This window comes from Nyctereutes procyonoides, unplaced genomic scaffold, assembly GCF_905146905.1.
Source record: "Nyctereutes procyonoides isolate TBG_1078 unplaced genomic scaffold, NYPRO_anot_genome, whole genome shotgun sequence".
Classification (NCBI taxonomy): Eukaryota; Metazoa; Chordata; class Mammalia; order Carnivora; family Canidae; genus Nyctereutes; species Nyctereutes procyonoides.
The window spans coordinates 12,259,812-12,277,385 of record NW_026575142.1 but is presented as its reverse complement, the minus strand read 5'-3'; the positions used below and the strand labels follow the sequence as shown (position 1 = coordinate 12,277,385).

The window sequence follows — 17,574 nt, the reverse complement described above, 5'->3', positions numbered from 1 at the left end:
GCCAGGCACCTAAGTTTCTGAAGGGACAATGAGGACCTGCCTCATTGTGCTACTAGCTTTGGCAGTACTGGTTGGTTACAAGTGTGGGCTCTGGGTGCTTGGAAACCTGCCTCTTCTACTAGTACTTACTAATTGTGAGTCTCACCCCCGGCAAATGAATACTAGCTGTCATTATTAGCAATAAACTTTTAACCTGATTCCTGAAGTATCTGACATTAAGGAAATTTCTAGGAAAAGAAATGTGGATGTCACAGTAAGATTTTCATAGATAATCTTCAGAACACATAAGATGCCATAATCGAAGTCACTACCTAACACTCCTTTCCGTCACTCTGCAATGAGCATTTCTGAAGCTACTGAGCATCTTCTACAGCATTAAGTGGCTAACAGTTTAACAAAAAGTGACTATCTGATTTGGAGCCAAAGTTTTCTAATTCCATTCCAGCCAACATTTATCTGATAAGATATCAATCCCCATGCCCATGACAATCATATATTTAACAATATAGAAAATATATGCCACTATATGTATGCACAATGACGATAATATCCAAGTACATAAAATCAAGCATGGGGCACAGTGGAAAACCAGGTATTGATCAAAGCTGTATGGAGAAATGTTTGAGTTAAAGCAGCACACAGACACAGCTAGAACTCAGTGAATTCCTACCAGCTCCGATGGGAAGTGAGGACTCCTATCATGTAAACACAAACCTAGAAATTTCTCAAGGTACCATCCTTTAAATGTCCTTAAGTAAAAAAAAATATATATATGTCTTTTTTCTCCTCAATTCTCCTTCAGGATTCAGAAAGAATACTGAGCCAAGGCTCACCACACTTCACACATGAAATGTGACAGTCCAATAGTTTTACCAAAATGGAAGCCAGATAATAAGTTTATTTTAAAATATCTAAACAGAGTCTTCTTTTAACTCCAGACTTGATGCAGCTTTCTAATAAGCAATATTATTTGTTACTGAAAAAGCAGACTGAATGATTTATGTCATACAGCTGTGAACAAGCATTTTGTTTGAAATACCGTCTGCATGCTTTACTGCACTAACATTGTTAGAATGCCCTCAAGGATCCTGAATACTACGGATTGGAAAACAAAAGGTCATTGTCACTGGAAAATGAAAAAAGACTTATCTGATTCAAACCAACATCAAGCACAGAGAAATGACAGCAATGGAAAAACATTTTCATGTCCCTTTATCAGTCTGTATGGGAGAATTATTTATCTCTAATAAGACTTAAAATTCTTGTGCTATATCATAACAAAAATAAATGGTTTTTTTTACAGCTCACAAATGACAGATCAAATTGTTTTCTCATAAATTTTCAAATATTTGGTATACTTTTGAAAGTCAAAGCAAATATGCTGATAGTAAATATTTTCCCAACAATAATGAAATGCTCAAAAATAAAGGCAAAGTAATATAATTTCATTCATATCATTAATACATACACATATATGAGACTGGATTCTTTCATGCATGTTTTATACATAAAAAACAATTTCAGAAAATCTGAGTTCTTGATATAAAACGTGCTTATAATTTTAAAGAAAATTCTCTATATTTTCTATGTAAACAAGCCATAAAAAAATGATAAAAATGACAGGTAACATATTGACACAAGCTAACCTGTCCACTGCGCATTAACTGTTGTAACAAACTTGCCTCATAGATAAGGAAGAAAATTTCTGCATTTTATTGGTAAATGTAATATTTTTTGAAAGCACAAGAATTTCTAAGAAAACCCCTGGTGGCAAACAAATGCATATTATTAGCCTTACCATTTTATTCCTCTACTACTTAGCAGTAAAATGCTGATGTGATCAGAGCAAGTTAAACAAACAAATAAATAAATAAATAGGTATATATATATATATATATATTATATATATATAAATACAAGTCTTTCCTCTAAAAGAAAAGGGTAGGGAAGCAGGGGAAAGAGTTCTTTTTTCATCTGTTGGAGAACCCAATTTTCATTTCTGTGAATTTTTTTTCTCATTTTTTTTTAAGATTTTATTTATTTATTCATGAGAGACATACACACAGAGAGAGAGGCAGAGACACAGGCAGAGGGAGAAGCAGGCTCCATGCAGGGAGCCCGATGTGGGACTTGATCCTGGGTCTCCAGGATCACGCCCTGGGCCAAAGGCAGGTGCTAAACCACTAAGCCACCCTTTCTCTTTTTTTTTTTTTATTTTGAAAATATCCAAATCTATAAAAAATTGAAAGAATAGTACATTCTTTACTGCATCTTTCATCTAAATTCACTGATTGTTAACCCATTTGCCCATTTGTTACTTCTATACTCTTCTCCCTATATATCCCTAAAACAATTTCAGATAAAATTTTACTTCTATACTCTTCTCCCTATATATCCCTAAAACAATTTCAGATAAAATTTCACTCATAAATAGTTCAGCATGTATATCCTGAAAATAAAAACATCCTCCTACACGCAAATAATGCTGTTATCATACCTAAGAAAGTAACCCTTTGTAAGCTAGGAAAAACAACCATCACAACAAACAACCAAATCAACCAAAAACCAGGACCCAATTTACTATCTGGGTCCATGAAACTTTTTATTTTTTGTATATTTAGGTTCATTTTATGAATAATTTACCAATTCAAGACTGAAATGATAGTGAAAAACAATGTATTAGAAATTTAATGAAAATTTAACATGCAAACCCAAATTTTATTCTGCATTTTTCTGTTTTGAATATACCTTAAGCAGACATCACTCTTTGAATACAACCAATTGCTCACTGGCAGTCATATATGAACGTACATATCCATGTTAATAAATACAGAGTCCAGGTCTCAAGTACATCTCTAAAAGAATTTGTCTTATCATTGTACTGGTTCTTTTTCTGGCACTTGAATTGTCAAAATGCAGTATTTCATATTTTAAAAACATCTTCTTAATGTTCTAGTTTATAACTATTTCTGGTTTTTCCTCTTGCACCTACATCTTCAAAACATAGCACTTTTGAAAAATCAGATGGCTCATAATTTTGCTGAAGAGAAGAGAGTAATCTTCTTTGCTCCATAACTGCAAAACTTTTTAGATTCATAAAAACTAATTAAAGTGACCAGTCCAATAAACTGATCATTCCTACATCATCTATTTCCTTCCTGTCACTTCTGTACACACACCTACCACAGGCATATGTCCACGTAAAAACTGTATCAGGTATATTTTTGTGCATAAGCCTCAGGGAAAATGAAAAAATAATGTCCATTGTCCTATTAGCAGAATGGGATGGGCCAGATTCTTGCTACAAAATACGAAGCAATGAAATTCTTCCTATTAAATGACTAACTGGATATGAATACGTTATTTCCTTTTTCTTTAGATACGTACTGTTCGTCATCAATTCTTGAGTTCAAGAAAATGCACCTAACACTTTAGTTGGTAATTTTTTTCTATAAGGAGCCAGGTATTTTCAGCTTTGCCGGCCAAACCACCTCTCTCAACTATGTAACTCTGCCTGCAGAGTGGGAAAGTAGCCCTAGACAATATAAGAACAAATGGGCATGGCTTTCACAATAAAACTTTACTTATGAAAACAGGTAGTAAAGGGCAGCCCGGGTGGCTCAGCGGTTTAGCACCGCCTTCAGCCAGAGTATGATCTTGGAGACCCAGGATCAAGTCCCACGTCAGGCTCCCTGCATGGAGCCTGCTTCCCCTCTGCCTTTGTCTCTGCCCCTCTCTCTCTCTCTCTCTCTGCATCTCTTGTGAATAAATAAATAAAATCTTAAAAAAAAAAAGAAAAGAAAAGAAAACAGGTAGTAAGCTGACTTGCTGACCCCGGATCTTGGATATCATCACTTGATAATTCACAGTCTGAAATTTCTTCTGTATGATAAATTTAACCATCACCATTACAGTCTAGAATACTATAGATGAGCTGTAGATGAGCTGTAGATGAGCTCATCTTCTTTCTGATTTACCTATTGCAAAATGTCTTCCTCTGTCACAATGTTTTGCTCTGCCATTATGCGCAGGAAATAGAAAAGTCTACATTTCTAATTATGTTCAACGATGTGTGTTCAATGAAGTGCATTCAATGAAATTTTAAAACAACACAACTACAAAGATAGTGTCTCCATACCTTCTGTTGTACCTTCTTAAAAGACAACACAATATTTTGGGTAGCAAAGTAAGGAAACTGGACAAAAACAAAGTAGTGAGCATGTATGCCACAACTACAGTGTTCTTCTGTTTTCTTATTAGAGGTTTTTTTTTAGCATAATTGGGAATAACGGAAAAGTAATGATGAAATAATTCCTAGAATGATAAAGTGCCAAAATGTTTTAAGATACAAAAAAAAAATCATAAAAACCCCTTAATGTATCTGAGATTTATATGGTGGAAGCCTGAATGGTTCAGTGGTTTATCGCCACCTTCAGCCCAGGGCCTGATCCTGGAGACCCGGGATTGAGTCCCATGTCGGGCTCCCTGCATGGAGCCTGCTTCTCCCTCTGCCTGTGTCTCTGCCTGTGTCTCTGCCTCTCTCTCTCTCTCTCTCTCTCTCTCTCTTTCTCTCTCTGTCTGTCTCTCACGAATAAATAAAATCTTTAAAAAAAAAAAAAAAGAAACCCCATATGGTTTCTTCTTGCAATATGGTAATTGCAAGATATTGTTTTATTTTTTAAAAAGGTAAAATTTCCTTCATTCTTTAGAAAACCCCTAACAAATAGATCTTCTCAAAAAAGAAACCCCAAAATTAATATTGAATAAAAGGGACCCTGATGGTAATCAAAATTTAAACATACCATCAAATATACCCAATTACATGAAAAATGTCCTTTTTTGTTTTTTGATACAAGGATCCAATTAAGGTTCACACATCGCATTTGGTTGCCTTGTCTTTAGGCAACAACACTTCTTGCTCCTCTACCTTTTTAAAAAATCTTTCATGACAATGACATTTGTAAAAAAAAAAAAAAACTGTACCATTTATCTTGTAGAATGTCCTCATCCTATATTTCTGTGATTATTTCACCATGATTCAGATCAGAACCTGTTATCTAATTTTCAAGTCCCTTGTTCAAAAATTAAGAATTTCAAGATGGCAACAGCAGAGCATTAAACCAAAGGCAAGGTTCTTCTGAGTGTGGAGGAGCCATGTCCAAATATCCACAAAGCCAGCCAGTATTCAGGGAAAGCATTTCTGCAAGCCTACTACTGCAGAGATGATTTATACTCCCCACTGCATCACATTAGGAGATGTAGCCATTTGATAAATATTAATTCTAGGCTTCAAATCCATCTCTCATCAGTTCTAGTTTATCATTACTTCTAGTTCTTTTTCTTACACTGGCATTTATCAAAACGCAATAAAGATTCTAGATTTCAAATACATCTTAATAAATTCTAGCTAGTGTGAAATGTAACTAATGATATACAATAATTTTAAATTGTTCTCAGCATACTATCTCTTACCCTTCCATAGTGACTACACTAATAAATTCATAAAATATAATATAAAATGGCTTTAAAATAGTCTAGAAATCAAAATGATAGCCAAACTTTTAGTGACTCAAGAGAAGAAAATCTTCATCACTTTCAAACAGATAAAATCCCATTCATCCACTCATCAAACATGTATCAAGTACCAACTACAGATGAGAGCTAAGGCTAAATTAGAAATGAATGTGAATAGAACACAATCCTATACTTGAGAATTCCATAGCTAAGGCCTGAAAAAAGACATTAAATAATTACAATGTAGTTTGAGATATGTTACCACAGAGTTGCTAATGGATACCAGGTGAGCCAATTTCAATCCCGACTTTGCCATTTACTAAATTTCATGAACATGCAGTGTATTTTAGGATTCGGCGGGATTACAATGAAAGAGGACGAGCTCTGGAAACAAAATAATGAGAGGTATTATAAACCATAATAACTTGTTCTTGATAAATAGAATAATTATTTCATTTGATTAAATGGGAGGTATTCTGGATAATATGCTAAGTATATTATTTTAATAGAAGGCAGGAACAACCTAATAATGTCACTCAAGCTAAAATCGCAGGCCTCTCCACTCTTTTTTCTCTACAGTCAGCCCAGGAAACCCGCCCGCTAACAGGTTCTGGTCACCTGTATCCCACAGGGTACACAGCAATAGTTAGGCTGTACAGGTTTAGCAAGGCTGTACCTCTAATTTTGGAATGTTTGTATTCCCAGAGGATTCCAGCTCTTCCCTGGAGAAAAGGGAGGTTTCGAAAGCCCTAAGGATAGAAATGCTTCTGTATAAAAACATAACTGGGACCACTCGCACGTTTATGTTATGATGGTATTATTCTTGCTCTCCCGTGTAAGTGAACAATAAAAGCTAGTGCTCTGAAAACAAGACAGGCTGGTAACACTGACCTGAACACCATCTCTGCTATCTTCAGTCCACCAAGAGAGCAGGAGCACCCAACAGCAAGATTTAGAAGAAAAATAAAGTTTTCACCCTAAGTATCCATGTTCATTTTGTTTGCTTATTTACTTGAAACAAACAAATGAAAACCCTCCCAAACTCCCACATACCAGTCCAATTTCCTGCTGCTACAATTACAACTGATCAGGTTTATAAATACACTGCATTTAGCCCCACTTCTCTGACATTCTGAGTTCCCAGAACATAAAAGTACCTATAGTCCTATTTCTGCAGGTGAAACTTTACAGTATTTATTATTATTTTAATTAAAAAAAAAGACTGTTCTCAAATGGGGGCATGATTTTTTAAAGAGAATCCATAATTAAGCTTATTGTGCATTTGGAAGTACAAATGATCAGAAAAAAATTTAGATAAGGTATATCCCTGGTTTTCTAATGGTGATTAGGATGTTATGTTTTTCCTCAACCACAACTAATGAATCAGTCATGATTTGTACTCATCATCTCACAGGCATAAGATGTACTAAAAAATGATTTTAAAAAATTTTCAAGATTTATTTATTCATGAGAGATAACAGAGAGAGAGGCAGAGACACAGGCAGAGGGAGAAGCAGGCTCCCTGAGGGGAGCCCAATGTGGGACTCGATCCCAGGATCCCGGGATCACACCCTGAGCCAAAGGCAGACACTCAACTGCTGAGCTACCCAGGCGTCCCTAAAAAATGATTTTTAAAATGGTCAAATCGTTGTGAACAAATGAACCTAAACCGTCATATTTTTTTAAATTTTTATTTATTTATGATAGTCACACACAGAGAGAGAGAGGCAGAGACATAGGCAGAGGGAGAAGCAGGCTCCATGCACCGGGAGCCCGATGTGGGATTCGATCCCGGGTCTCCAGGATCGCACCCTGGGCCAAAGGCAGGTGCTAAACCACTGCGCCACCCAGGGATCCCTTCATATTTTTAATATACAGATACTCTTCAACGTAAGATGGTTCACCTTAATGATTTTTCAACTTCACAGTGGCAGAAAGCAATCTGCATTCAGTAAAATCAAACTTTCAGATTTGAATTAGGATCTTTTCCTGGGCCAGCCAGGTGTGTAGGACCCTCTCTTGTGATGCTGCACAGTGGCAGCCACAGCACCCGGTCAGCAAGCGATCAGGCCGGGCAAAGAACCAATATGCTTACAGCCATTCTGTTTCTCACTTACGGTACAGTATTCAGTAAAGTACATGAGATAGTCAATATTATAAAATAGGCTTTGTGTTAGAGGATTCTATCCAACTGCAAGCAAACGTAAGTGTTTGGAGCACATTTAAGGTAGGAGAGGCAAAGCTATGACATTAAGTATGTTAGGTATACTCAGTGAATTTTCAACCTCTGATATTTTCAACTTGTGATGGGTTTATTTATTTAAGATTTTATTTACTTATTTATGAAAGACACACACACACACACACAGAGAGAGAGAGGCAGAGACACAGGCAGAGGGAGAAGCAGGCTCCACGGTGGGAGCCCGACATGGGACTTGATCCCAGGTCTCCAGGATCAGGCCCTGGGCTGAAGGTGGCGCTAAACCACTGAGCCACCCAGGCTGCCCAACTTGTGATGGGTTTATTGGGAACATCATCTCATCGTAAGGCAAGGAAGATCTGGATAAGAAATAGCCGCAATGCAGCTATCACTCATGTCGTGGTTTGTAATCATATAAATTTGGAAGGCAAAATTCCAAAGATATTTTGCAACTAAACAATAAATATATTTTAGCAAGTAACAATAAAGTAAGAAGCTCGACCACAAGCTAATTTTGCCAATTTTAAAACTGTTTAAAACTTCCCTAAAGGTCAGTTTAAGAATCACCTTGAATGTAAAATTTGGTCAAATTTTGTGTTTTGACTATAGTCGAATCCACATGTGGCAAAAGGAGGGAACCAAATTCGAGAAAGCTTCCATCAGCAAATGACATCCTTTCATGTGCTCAAATACCTCCTTACGCAGCTGGCTGAGGAAGAATCTGGCTCTTTAATTACAAGTTGGAGAATTTTAATAAGTTGGTCTTTGTTCATTTACTTATAATAATAACATCTATGTAGACATGTCATTTTGCAAAGTGCTTGATGATAGAGCAAGAGTTTTGAGAGCAACTAAAAAATTCATGGGCACATATCCAGAAACTGGGCTAAAAAGAAGACAGGTAACATTGTGGACGATTGTCAGCAGCAAGGGCACTGAGCACCCCAGAAGCCACTGTATCTTTCACAGAGCCACTGTCTTCCATCACTGAAAATATTCCTTGAACAAATATTTTTGAGAAAATAAAAGATGTTAACCTATGAATAAGTGACTTGCAGTTTTCCATACAAAAAGCAGTTTAGCTTCTCAGATGACACCTATTGAAACTGTAAGGGAAGCACAAAAACAACATCTGAGCTCCTCAGCATCCTTCCTGCCCGAACACATCTCACAAAGCAATACAAAAATTCATCCCATTTGAACATGCGTATACGAATCTAAACACTCTTCAATTCAATGCAGTTTTCCAAAAGTGACAATTCATTTTTTTAAATATTTCATTTAAATTCAATTTGCCAACACACAGTATAACACCGAGTGCTCATCCCATCAAGCGCCCTCCTCAGTGCCCATCACCCAGTTACCCCAAGCCCCCATCCTCCTCCCCTTCAAAAGTGACGATTCAATTCATCAGCATTTTCTCCGTTAACTAAAGAAAGCACTGGTAGATGCTTCTTTTCTAATATGGAAAAACATTATATGAAAAATGGACAAATTATGGAGAATATCAAAATTCCCTAATTTTTAAGATAACATTTAGTTCAAAGAAATATCATGCTTTTAGTTGTATCAGTTTATGACACAGAAATGTCCCCCAGCAATCTCTAACCCCATGCATTTATCCTCCTCTGCCACTGGTGACAAGTGTGAAAACATGTGTAAGGTTATGTTGTTTGTTGTAGACTTTTCCTGTAGGCAACAGCATATAGCTTTGGTACTAGTATCTTTCAGGAGTTCAAAATAGTTTTATACCATGAAATTCTGTTCTTATCATTTAAGAATGTATTTTAAAAATACAGGGGATCCCTGGGTGGCTCAGTGGTTCAGCGCCTGCCTTTAGCCCAGGGTGTGATCCTGGAGTCCTGGGACTGAGTCCTGCGTCAGGCTCTCGGCGTGGAGCCTGCTTCTCCTTCTGCCTGTGTCTCTGCCTCTCTCTACATATATCATGAATAAATAAAATCTTTAAAAACATAAAATAAAAATACAATGTTCTCTTATAACGTTCTCTTACATACCAAAAAAAAAAAAAGTTAAAAAAAAATGGGTAAAGCTAGCCCCTACTAGTAATGGAAGGATAGTGATAAACTCTGAGGAGGCCAGATGAGACAGACCGAGGCCCTCCAAAGGGGTCTATCTAGGATGCTCAGTAATGTTCATTCCTTGATAAGAGTACTAGTCACACAGGTGTCTTCATTTTGTGGTAAATTACCAAGCTTAGGACTCCTGTATTTCACTTATTTGTGTATTTTACTTAAACATGCCTGTGTATCTTCTATTTTTCCATTCTGTATGTTACACTTTAAAAATGAAAAAAACCCTCTTCGCCGATGACATGATAACTCTACATAGAAAACCCAAAAGCCTCCACCCCAAGATTGCTAGAACTCATACAGCAATTTGGCAGCATGGCAGGATACAAAATCAATGCCCAGAAATCAATGGCATTCATATACACTAACAATGAGACTGAAGAAAGAGAAATTAAGGAGTCAATCCCATTTACAATTGCACCCAAAAGCATAAGATACCTAGGAATAAACCTAACCAAAGAGGTAAAGGATCTATACCCTAAAAACTAGAGAACACTTCTGAAAGAAATTGAGGAAGACATAAAGAGATGGAAAAATATTCCATGCTCATGGATTAGCAGAATTAATATTGTGAAAATGTCAATGTTACCCAGGGCAATTTACACGTTTAATGCAATCCCTATCAAAATACCATGGACTTTCTTCAGAGAGTTAGAACAAATTATTTTAAGATTTGTGTGGAATCAGAAAAGACCCCGAATAGCCAGGGGAATTTTAAAAAAGAAAACCATATCTGGGGACATCACAATGCCAGATTTCAGGTTGTACTACAAAGCTGTGGTCATCAAGACAGTGTGGTACTGGCACAAAAACAGACACATAGATCAATGGAACGGAATAGAGAACCCAGAAGTGGACCCTGAACTTTATGGTCAACTAATATTCGATAAAGGAGGAAAGACTATCCACTGGAAGAAAGACAGTCTCTTCAATAAATGGTGCTGGGAAAATTGGACATCCACATGCAGAAGAATGAAACTAGACCACTCTCTTGCACCAGACACAAAGATAAACTCAAAATGGATGAAAGATCTAAATGTGAGACAAGAGTCCATCAAAATCCTAGAGGAGAACACAGGCAACACCCTTTTTGAACTCAGCCACAGTAACTTCTTGCAAGATATATCCACGAAGGCAAAAGAAACAAAAGCAAAAATGAACTATTGGGACTTCATCAAGATAAGAAGCTTTTGCACAGCAAAGGATACAGTCAACAAAACTAAAAGACAACCTACAGAATGGGAGAAGATATTTGCAAATGACATATCAGATAAAAGGCTAGTTTCCAAGATCTATAAAGAACTTATTAAATTCAACACCAAAGAAACAAACAATCCAATCATGAAATGGGCAAAAGACATGAAGAGAAATCTCACAGAGGAAGACATAGACATGGCCAACATGCACATGAGAAAATGCTCTGCATCACTTGCCATCAGGGAAATACAAATCAAAACCACAATGAGATACCACCTCACACCAGTGACAATGGGGAAAATTAACAAGGCAGGAAACCACAAATGTTGGAGAGGATGTGGAGAAAAGGGAACCCTCTTACACTGTTGGTGGGAATGTGAACTGGTGCAGCCACTCTGGAAAACTGTGTGGAGGTTCCTCAAAGAGTTAAAAATAGACCTGCCCTACGACCCAGCAATTGCACTGTTGGGGATTTACCCCAAAGATTCAGATGCAATGAAACGCCAGGACACCTGCACCCCGATGTTTCTAGCAGCAATGTTCACAATAGCCAAACTGTGGAAGGAGCCTCGGTGTCCATCGAAAGATGAATGGATAAAGAAGATGTGGTTTATGTATACAATGGAATATTCCTCAGCCATTAGAAACGACAAATACCCACCATTTTCTTCGACATGGTTGGAACTGCAGGGTATTATGCTGAGTGAAATAAGTCAATCAGAGAAGAGCAAACATTATATGGTCTCATTCATTTTGGGGAATATAAAAAATAGTGAAAGGGAATATAAGGGAAGGGAAAAGAAATGTGTGGGAAATATCAGAAAGAGAGACAGAACATAGACTCCTAACTCTGGGAAACAAACTAGGGGTGATGGAAGGGGAGGAGGGCAGGGGGTGGGGTGAATGGGTGACGGGCACTGAGGGGGGCACTTGACGGGATGAGCACTGGGTGTTATTCTGTATGTTGGTAAATTGAACACCAATAAAAAATAAATTTATTATTAAATAATAATAATAATAAAATAAAATAGAATTTCAGCAAGAAATAATAAAAATAAAAAATAAAAATGAAAAAAAAATTCCTTGAGGAACAAATAAATACGGCTCCTTACAATTCCACTGTTCTTAGTATAATAACAGTAGTCCTACTGACCATGTATGAGGAGGGTGCAATAATTATCTCAAATAGTGTTTGTTATAGGCCAAAAAATCTCAGGGAGGTTCCACATATAAGTTGAGCATTCCACAGTTAGAGAATAGAGAACAGAAGAAATAAATATATATATCTAAGTCTAGAATCAGACTTCAGAACTCATTCAGAAAAAAAAACATTCAGAAAAAAAAACAAGTCAATCAGTTGACCAACCGACAAGGTGAATCCTTTCCTTGACAATTACATATCTACAATGTCTAAAAATATGATGGAGAAGACCCATAAAGAACACATTCTAGTTTAAGCTATTTTACTTTGTTCTCAAATGTGTACTATAAATCTAAAGACGGAAGAAATCTACTGCTTTTTTTTTTTCATCTTCAGATTTTTAAAAATTTAATTATAGAAAAAAACCTGGTGCTTAAAAAAAAACCTACAGGCCCCAAATGAAGTCACTTGCACTAAGTACCGTCACCAAACTGAGACTCCTAATTGGAGTTTCAACCTTCCCCAAGAATGAAATCTTGATGGGTTATCAGTCTGGAATCTCCTGGTCAGCACTAGTGAGGTAATCCATCTGATAACTCCTATGGCTCCCAAAGAGAGATAACCTTGCCCGAAATAATCCTTTCCGCCCGCCCCCCCCCCCCCCAGGTCTCTCCTGGTCCTACTCTTTCTGTCTTTAAAAATCTTTCCTCTCCTGCAGCCCTTTGGAGCTCCTTTGTATTTGCTAGATGGGATATTGATTCATGAATCTTTGAAAAAAAACAATTAGATCTTCATATGTACTCAGTTAAATTTTGTTTTTTTTAACCCTGGAAATGGGCACATTTGAAAGTGCAATCTTCATTTTATCAATGGAAAATCATAGCACTTTAAAAATAAAATCTTCAGATCTCAGTATTCAAAGATGCCAGGGGATGAATCAGCACTGTGTGCTATGTGTGCATCCGCTACATCTGCTCCTCTATTACATTTCTCTGACCAAGGTTTCTCACAAAGTTCCTTAGCTCAGAAACCAAGTTTAAATTCAATGTTCGCATACATTCAATGAAAATGATTGACTTTTAAAGAGACTGTGTTTTATAAGCCCATTTAAAATAGATCCTGTACCAAACAGTATGATGGGAATGAAGGCAACATGAAACTGAACACTACACCCTTGATACAGAAAAGGGCAAGCTAACAAAGGAACAGCCTCAACGTGCAGCCTACCCACAGAACATATTATGTATGCTTAGCAGCCAGCACATACAATAATTGTTTAAAAAAAGAAAACGAGTGATTCTTTCTTCATATATAATAGATTCCTTTTTCCCAGACCTTTGTAAGAATGGTGAAAGAAATGACTACTTTCACAACCATCTAAAATATTTGGTTATAAGCTTCAATTTAATTTTTCAAAAAGTCTGACTTCATTTTCAACAGAAGGTTCCTTTTACGGTTCTTATTCCATAATATACCTTTGACTCTAATGCTTGACCACTTTTATGACGAGGCTGAAAAAAAAAAATCAGACCTAAACCTACAGACCTAAACTTAATTAGCTCTAAATTTTAGTGGATACACTTTCCTGTCTTAGTTTTTTATGATATAGTTTTCATTGAAATTATGATCAGGATTTCAGAAAACAATAAAAAAAAAAATATAAAACTTCCCTCAGCAAGAATAAATAAATAAAACTTGGGACACCTGGGTGACTCAGTGGTTGAACGTCTGCCTTTCGCTCATGTTGTGATCCAATCATCCTGGGATCCAGTCCCACATCGGGCTCTCCACAGGGAGCCTGCTTCTCCCTCTGCCTATGTCTGTCTCTGCCTCTCTCTGTGACTCTCATGAATAAATAAATAAAAATCTTAAATAAAACTTCCCTTAGCAACCTCAACATAATTTCAATATAATTCCCTTCCCTAACAACGATAATGTAAATAGTAACCATGTAAAATAAAATAGTGTTAATTACCTACTAAATATACAGGGGTAAAAAGGATCCATATAATGATTGGGTGAATTCCTGCTGCCCTTCATTACTGTTCCATTTATTAAATCTCATTCTTACTTAGAAATACTAAGCTATATTCCAAGTATACCTTCCTGATTTTAAACAAACAGAACAATTATTTTAGAACAATTACTAATCACCAGATCCTTATAAATGTCAGTATTTTAAATGTTTAGAGGCTAGACATATAAACTACATCTCATAAATCATATATATTCTTTAAAAATAAGTGTTTAAAGGCAAATGGAATGAAGGCAGCCTTTTTTGTATTACACAGATCCCAGTGTTTCCAAAATAACCTTAAAATCTTCAATAGAGTCTTAACTCCTGTAATAAAAATGAACACTTTTCAAAATATTAAACTGAATCTCATCAATTTTAAAGAGTCAAGCTTTCTGAAAACCTAAACTCTAACATTTAAAATAAATATTTAGATGTTCCTTCTTACATTGTTGCTGAATTTCCTTAGAGTAGGGAAAAACAGAGGAAACAGGGTGGCAAGCGCCATCTCGTGGGGTTCCTAGGAAATATTTTTACTCTATCAGTTCAGTTCGAGAAGCAAATTATTATACTTACTCAATACAGTATTTTTGAGATCCAAAATGTTTTTTTTTTTATGTTTTTAATTTAAATCAAAGTATTCACTAATGGTTAATTTTCCAGGGTCCAAATGCCAATAACTGTAATAAAGTACATTTGTGGACATGGGGTAAGATCTTTCTTCTAAAGCACTTGATATATTTATAGCCTAACTGTCACATTTTATCTTTATAACATCCTCAGGAATTAAGGCTGGAGAGATATATTTTACAATACGGAAGCTTGATTATATACCAAAGGAATTAAACAAGCATCTAGGCAATGGAGAAGTTAGAATAGTTTTCTGATTTTGTGGGGTAGCAAAGTCATAGAACAGAGGCTCGCAAAATAGAGGCCTTTTGTTGTTTATAAAAGCTAAATCAGAAAGTTAGCAAGAATTCTAAAATTCAGGGCACCTGGGTGGCTCAATTGGTTAAGCTCCTGCCTTTGGCTCAGTTCATGATCCCAGGGTCCCTGGATTGAGTCAGGGGGTCTGTTTCTCTCTCTGCCCTTCCCCCCACTCATTCTCTCAATCTTTCTCAAATAAATATATAGAATCTTAAAAGAAATTTTACAATTCAGTGGAACTAAGAAATTCCTTGTGTGTGTGTTTGTGTATGTGAGCCATGCATGTCCATGTGCCTTATAAGTAAAAGTATACAAAGCAAGTTATAAGTTAAGGTTCATAGTATATGAAAAAAACAAAAACAAACCAAAGAAAGGAAAGACTAAAAGGAAAGAAAATGCCCCCAAAATCATGTTTACATGATTCTCTTTAGACTTTAAAAATAGTATTATTTCATATATTAAAGAAATAATATTAATATTCCACATGAACAAGTGGCCTGGAGTTGCCTTGCCACTAGACCAAAGATGTGTTTTCTTTGCCCCCCAGAGTTTTTTTTTTTTTAAGGCCCAAATTAAATCCCAACATTAAAATTGGAAATTCCTCAACATCTCCTATTGTCTGCTACCTATCTGCCCACTGACTTGTGGGCCTCAGTTTACAATTTTTTCTAACTTCCTTAATTTTCCTCCTTAATTCTTTTTCCTGGTAATCTTTTTTTTTGGGGGGGGGGATGGAGGGGTAGTGAGGGCATAATGACATCCAAGGTCATGCTAGGGAACACCACCATCTGCTTAAGGACCTTTCCCCAATTTTCTATTTGAAAGGTACTTAATTCCAGTCCTGCTATATTGGTTGACAATGCAGCCACACCTGGAGGTTTGTAGAATATTCATCTTTTTTTTAATGCTGTTCTGAGATACAAAACTTTGAGAGAGCTTTCTGCTTTGTGAAGAAAACCCAAGCCTACTACTGGTGGGAAGAACTAGAGAGATCTGTGTTATGGTTCAACATTTTCTTTACAGGAGGGGGGAAAAGACTAAATAAATACTTGGGGGAGACTGGGGGCGAACATGACTTTGGTAAAGTCTAGGTTGATTTAAGATTTGACAGCATTTTTAATTTCTATAGCTTCCCACATCTGTTTTAATAAAATTCTCCCAGAGCATACCATTTTGCTAGTATTGCTAATCATTTTTTGAGTTTTATAAGTGATTTACAACATAACTACCACAATATATTTATCTGCCTTATGACAATATGATACATAATACTTCTATAGAGGCTTTCTCAAGGACTGTGAATCTTTTTATAACTCACTGGGAAATAAAATGTGAAGCTTATTAAACTTCCCCTCTTGAGTACTTTAGAAAAGAGAAAGTATACAAAACAATAATAAATACACTGTTAAATATATCAGAGTTCACCCAGGTTTGGTGGGTTTTGGTTTTTTGGTTTTTTTTTTTTTTTTTTTTTTGTATTTTTGGTAATTAGGAAAAATCTGAGATTTTTTTGTAATTAGGAAAAGTTGGAAATAGATGTAACCTACAGAAATAGGTTTGAAATACAGAACATGACAGTTTAAAGTGGTAGACTTCATTAACTTCAGTTTATATTACCACTTCTAAGTCTGCCTTAAAATCATAAAGCTTGGGCAGCCCGGGTGGCTCAGCGGCTTAGCGCCACCTTCAGTCCAGGTCGTGATCCTGGAGACCGGGGATCGAGTCCCATATTGGGCTTCCTGCATGGAGCCTGCTTCTCCCTCTGCCTGTGTCTCTGTCTCTGTCTCTGTTTCTCTCTCTCTCTCTCTCTCTTCCCCCCATGGATAAATAAATAAATAGAATCTTTTATAAAAAAAAATCATAAAGCTTTTAAAAAGCACTACTTGATGGTGTTTATTACTACACATTGTTGCAGATTCTCAATAAAAAATTTAGATGAAATTCACCTACGATAAATTCTTAGTCTCTTAATCTAGATATTGTTACTTAAATGAAGCTTAATTATACTTCCATAAGCTTTCTGTTTAAATTTTAAAATAAATAAATGTCAACTTTAACAAATTTATACCTTGCCATCTAATTATAGCAGCTGAAAATACATAGTAAGCAACATATTAAAACTGCACATTCACTTTAAATGTAATTTCACTAGTGAAAAAACTACCTCAGAACAGTTCTTTTGCAAACTAATATTAATACACTTAACACATACTAATTTTCCTTCTTTCCTGGTAACAGAAAATAGCTCATTATAAGCCGAAAATACTGGATGCTTTCTATGGAGACCTTCATCAATTTTTGATTAAGTGAAAATTATTTCCAAAAATTGTTTTTCAATTTTCAAATGTCTTTGTTTTCCTAAGGTCAATTATGATACTTGAAAAACAGATGAAAGGAAATAAAATTGATTAGAAGAGTGAAATCAGAAGGCACCGTGAGCTGAATGAGGTCTTGCCCCAAAGGAGTAAGTCCTAAGACCCGTGGGCAGTCA

General features: G+C 36.1%; 1 protein-coding gene across 1 annotated transcript in view; it reads right to left on the bottom strand.

The window, feature by feature from the left end:
* Positions 1 to 17,574, bottom strand: part of CHN1 (chimerin 1) — a 197,423-nt gene that overhangs the window by 163,249 nt on the left and 16,600 nt on the right. The window lies entirely within an intron of this gene.